This window comes from Boleophthalmus pectinirostris, unplaced genomic scaffold (genome assembly GCF_026225935.1).
Source record: "Boleophthalmus pectinirostris isolate CB_2022bp ecotype Guang Dong unplaced genomic scaffold, ASM2622593v1 HiC_scaffold_15, whole genome shotgun sequence".
Taxonomy (NCBI): Eukaryota; Metazoa; Chordata; class Actinopteri; order Gobiiformes; family Gobiidae; genus Boleophthalmus; species Boleophthalmus pectinirostris.
In genome coordinates, this window is record NW_026571070.1 from 27,469,801 (window position 1) to 27,475,800 (window position 6,000).

Consider the following 6,000-nt stretch of genomic DNA (forward strand, 5'->3'; position numbering starts at 1 on the left):
CTGGCCCCGGACAAGTGGAAGAAAATGGACGGATGGATGGATGGGCTTGCATCTCCACAAACCTGACTCTTATTTGGCTTGGAGGAGCACCTCTTACTGCTTGTCATGATGTTCCTTTGACTATAATAATCCTGAGCATTGGCTTCAGCTTTTTATTTCCATGAAGGTGATGTGACACCTTCAGGTACACTAGTCTTGTTGCTAGTATAAATTAATATCTTTGGACTATCTTGGAATATCTTACTTTTTTTTTTTTGACAATTAAATTTATCTTCAAGCTTGTTGAATTAACCGACAGAAACTTTAAAAATCAAACCGTGAAAACAACCTACAATCCATCTGCAGTTCAGCATTAGGGCAGCCGTTTAATCTCAGCTTCAAAAGATTTCTATTTTACCAGCAAACTTCTCAGCCCGGTGCCACAGCCAAATGAAAGTGCATGATTTATTTATGTGAACACTCTGCTTCTCGCGCTCTCCAGACTCCCACTTCCATTAATTGTCCATCTGTTCCACCTCGACATGTCTCAGCAGAGCACCTTCCACTAACTCCTTCCCCGTTTAGTCTCCTCCACGCGCTCAAAATATGGCACCTCGCTCCTGCAAATGTGCTCTGGTTTGGGAAATAGACGCGGGCAAGCTGTGGGAATTTTCAACGTTTTCGCTCCAACTTGGAAGAAGTTCTGATAGCGGCTGCCAGTGGGTTCTGCCTGTCGCGCTGGTATCGGAGACAGCAGGATTGAGTTAGCGTTTCAATTAGGAACAAATGATACAATGATGGTCTGGTAGAAGTGAGACGAGGCTTGTACTGAAGTGTGTCGAGCCGTCTTGCTTGGCTGGTCCTTCAAAGAAACAAAAACGCATGAATTGTGTACTTGATGATCTGCTGTGTCTAGACTGTTTTATGCTGTTCTATGCTCTGTTATCATGTTTCCTCATTAAAATCAGACCTGGAGTTGTGTTTTGTTTCATTCACACATGTTCAACACACAAGCCTTGCATATTTAGGCTAAGTTTATATGATAAGAGTTTGAACATATAGACGTAAAAGTGGCATCGCGTCGTCACTTTTTATTCCGAGTTGAGACGAGCATTTTCGGGAAGAAATCTGCGTGCATACGGTGACGCAAAAGTGTGTGGAATTCGATTGCACTTCCGGGGTTCTTGCAAACTGTCTAGTGTATTTTGATGAAAGAAACGACGAGGAAATATGACAAAGCGTACGTAGCGTTGGCTTCACTGTGACTACGGTGGGAAACAAGGAAAGACCGGTGAGTTTACTATGCATAAAAATGTTGACAGCGAACAGCATAAACCAAATGAATTAAGGCTTCATTTAAAGACATTACACCCCGATGACGCTGATAAGCCGCTTGAGTTATTTCAGTGAAAACGTTACGAATATTGCAACAATCATCCCGCTTTGTGATTACAAATTATACTGTTTATAGTCGCAGCGGAGAGTGGAGGGCCGCCAAATGTTTTCTTCTTCCTAGGGGGGATGTGACAGAAAATAAATGAGCTAATGGAACACTGCGCTAATGGAACTACTGGACATTGCATCAGGTTTGTGAAGTTGTAGTCATAGTTTTATGGAAAATGCATTTTTGGGAGGAAATCTGCGTGCATACGAAGATACGCAAAAGTGTGTGGAATTCGATTGGGTATGCATGTGAGGCGGCTAAGGTGGTGACACTAGGTGGCGTAAACTCGTATGTGACGTGAGCAGATCTGACCAGAGTTTTGCGTCTTGGGCAGTGTAGACGGAAACCCTACTGCGGAGTGTGTTCAACTTTTCCACTCTGGAGGGTGGTTTCAGATTTTTGCGTTTTTAAACCCCAAAAATGTCGCCACCGTCTAAATGAAAGGCACTTCCGATAAAATATTTTGTCGTTTTTACCCGTAAACGTTCTCATGTAAACAGGCCCTTAGGCTGTGTTTTTCTCTTAAATGAAAAACTCTCAGTTCGTCCTTGTGATGTCACGTGGTAATACAGGAAGTGCTCCACTGTGTTTTTAAACTCGGTACACCTTCACTAGAATCATTCGGGTGATTTAAGCTCTAGAATTGCCAATCTCTACTGAGCTAAAGGTAAAATGTAGCTGTTAACTTGAAAACTATTCAACTTCATGACATCACAAGGTGGAACAGAACATTTTGATCTTTGGATTAGAAACAAACAGTCCAGTAAGGCAGGTTTTCTCAAACATGTGAGAATAAAACAAAACACAACTCCAGATATGGTTTTCATGAGATAACAGCATTCTAAAATGGCTTAAAGCTCACACAAGATTTTGTGTAATTAGGGCCTTTAAAACCTCCTTATCTGTTTAAAAAAAAAATTTTTTTAGGAGTAACAAGTCAGCTTTCTTTAGTATATCATCATTCACATATCACCCTACTACACCATGCAGTATTTACAGTATTTTGACACCTTTTGACAAATAAGAACAGCAAAAGTAACTGAGTGTTGAATTCCTTGGTCTTAGAAATAAGGACGATAAGAAGGAATAAAAAAAGGAGCTGAAATGAGTCTTCATTAAAAGAGTAGTTGCTAATGAAACTTGTGATCTTTGTGTGGGCTTGATTGGAATTAGTCCATTAAAAGGTGTAAATCGTTTGCCTGGTATCCAGAATACACACTTCTTCAGTACTTTACGACTGTGAGTCTGGTCACCAGTGAATTTCCCAGCCTTCAGATGGGTGTGATTGACAGATGGATTAGCCAATCAGGGACACACATGGTTGGTCCATATAGGAAAAATTAAGTAAATAAACGAAGCACAAAACTGAGTTAATCTGAGTTGAGATACATTTGATTTTATTTGTTAATGATAGTTCACCAATGAGATACTTGGCTTTACATTCATCACTGAAATAAATCTGCATGATCACATTTGACCGGGTTTGTGACACAGCGGAGGGACCAAACTTATATCAACCTGTAGAAAAAATACACAGAAATATTTTGTATTTGCCAGGCCAGTAAATAGTTGGTCTTAACAATAACAAAGTGGGAGGAGCACTTTCAGGATTATCACCGAATAAAAATAATAATGATGATAACACATCACTTTTATATAGCATTTTTTTGGACACTCAAAGACGCTTTACGGAAAATGATTCATTCACTCCATACCCAGTGATGGTAAACTACTATTGTAGCCACAGCTGCCCTGGGGCAGACTGACGGAAGCAAGGCTGCCAATCTGCGCCATCAGCCCCTCCAACCACCACCAACATTCACACACACACCACTTTCATACTAGGCAATGTGGGTGAAGTGCCTTGCCTGTTGTTGTTGGACACAACAACAGTTTTTGTGACTGGCGCCCCCCTGTGGCACCTGATTTTCCAGAGGTCTCCCATCCAAGTACTGACCAGGTCCAGCCTTGTTTTGCTTCTGAGACCTGAGGGGATCAGGCTTTGACAGGCTGGTATGGCCACAATGACATCACAAGGTGAAATCGAGTTGGATGAATTAAATACACAAGAAAACTATTAAACAATAAACATGTCTAGGAATATTTGTGATGATAACATGGTTCATATGCTCGAAAGTCATTAAAGTATAACGTTAGCTAACACTAGTTGTCAGTGCAGCTATGAAAGAACTTTCATTAAGTGACCCATAGTCACCAACCATCTCCTTACATGAAGACGCAGAAACAGAAGAACTACATTTCTCTTCATTTTCCGAAGTGCTGTCGTGATTGACAGGTGCCATCCCTCGCTGTTTGTGCCTGGCGTTTGAAGCTTTGCAAATGGCGTCTCCGGCTCCTTTGGGAAGTTAAACAAACCTGCGGCTATAGTATACATATTGAAAGGGGCTGGGGGCAGACTTGTGGTGAGTGCCCTTATTAAAAATCTGCCACGCTGGGAGAAGAGAGCGGTGCCCATGAAAAGAGTCTACTCCTCTCTCAGCGCCTGGCGAGAATACCGATTCCCTCTAGAATGCGAGGTATCCCAGTGGGTCCGCAGCTCGGCCTCGTGGGTAAAAAAATCTTCACGAAAATGTCTCTGAAGTCGCAAAGGGACCCGGCCTGTCCGTCAAAGCACATTCTTCAAAGCGGTTGATAAAACGGTTATGGTTCTCCCGGTGAGGAGTGAATTATAAATGCAGAAATTAATGAGGGGTCTTAGGGCGTCTTTTCATTATAAGGATCGTCAAAGTTTATTTAGTGGCCTGCAGAGCTCGTAATGGGCCACTTAAGTGATGAGTGTGGTGATAAAGAGAGTAAACAAATACGGGCTAATGTCCACTGCAGCACCTTCCAGTTAACTGCTTCATTAACACCGGGAGCTGCTCTGTTAAAAAGGAGGTATTACACTAACACATTATGCAGTATATTTAGAGCACCATGTTATCTTTTATTGTTTTGAAAATGCTAAGTTAAGTAAGTTTGCTCTCTGTGCTAAGTCACTTGAGGCACGTGTGACCTCCGAAAGTTGCTTTTTTTTTGCCGTTCTAGAATGAAGTGTAATTGCACATCCACTGCAGTTGTTGGCAGTATAGTGTCGGGATTTTTTTGGACCGAGCATATGCACACACAGCACATAGAGCAGGACAAACCTTCAAGAGGCATGAAAATTTAACAGGGTTGAAAAGAAAGGTGGAGAAAGACTAGCCTGATTCATTAGCCGGTTTCACTTCGTGGAAACCGTCTGACTTCGCAGCGTTAGGATTCGTTCACTTAACGGTAGGTGGGTACTTTTTTAATTTAACCAATCGCTGCTATTTGGTCATGATGTATGAAATGCGCCACTAACGGGGCTAACTGATATATGAAGCTTTTCCCAATTCTTGTAGGAAGAAGGACAATAACGTCTTTCCCCTTGATAAAATTCACCAAACATTCTCTTTGCTCCGGCTTTAAATCCTCGATCTCAGGAATTGTTGCCAACACAGAATATATGGCTCCTTGCTGATTGGCTGGAGCCCAAACTCACACTTCTGGGGTTCTTACAAACTGTCTAGTGTATTGCAATTCCTGACCTAGTCGCTGGAGAGAAATTAAATTGAGTGGAGGCACTAGGTGGCGCCAGCCTGACTAGAGAAAGAAGGAGATAATGAAAGAAACGACGTCTCCCGAAAGCTAAGACGAGGAAATATGACAAAGCATATGAAGTGCTTGGTTTCGCTGTGACTACGGTGGAAAATGAGGAAAGACCGGTATGTTTACTTTGCCTAAAAATTTTGGGAGTGGACAGCATGAAGCCAAATAAATTATGGCATCGCTTAAAGATATTACACCCCGATCCCGCTGATAAGCCACTTGTTTTTTCAGCGAAATCATGACAAATATTCCCAACAATCATCCTGCTTTCTGAATAAAAATGATACTGTTTATAGTCATGCTGGAGAGTGGAGGGCCTCGAAATGTTTTCTTCTCCCTAGGGGGGACATGACAGAAAATAATTGAGAAGCACTGGGCTAACGGAACTACTGGACATCACATCAAGTTTGTGAAGTTGTAGTGGATTGTTTTATGGAAAATCTTTTATGTAAAATTGCCACACTAGCATTGGAAAAAATCATAGTGCTTACCATATGGAAGTTTTGATTAGGGCCCGGGAGAGAACACTAGATTACTCAAACATGCATGGATGACATATAAAACCTCTTCAGGCATTGTAACGTTGTAAAAAGCTCCAAAAACTCATACTACCTGCTCTTTAAGACGATACGCTTGATCAACGTGCATCCTGCTAATGAAACTACTAGACATTGCATTAGGTTTGTGAACTTGTAGTGTACTGTTTCGTAGAAAAGTTTTTACGTAAAATTGCTGTGTGAGCATTGGACAAAATCTCTATACTTCTAATCGTGAGGAAGGTTTGAGGGCCCAGGAAAGATCGCTAGATTACTCAAACATGCATGGATGACATAATAAAACCTCTTCAGGCATGTTTCTGATGAGAGAACTGCATTGTAATGTGGTAAAAAGCTCCAAAAAAGTTGTATTACCCGCTCTTTAAGATGATATGCTCGATCAGCGTG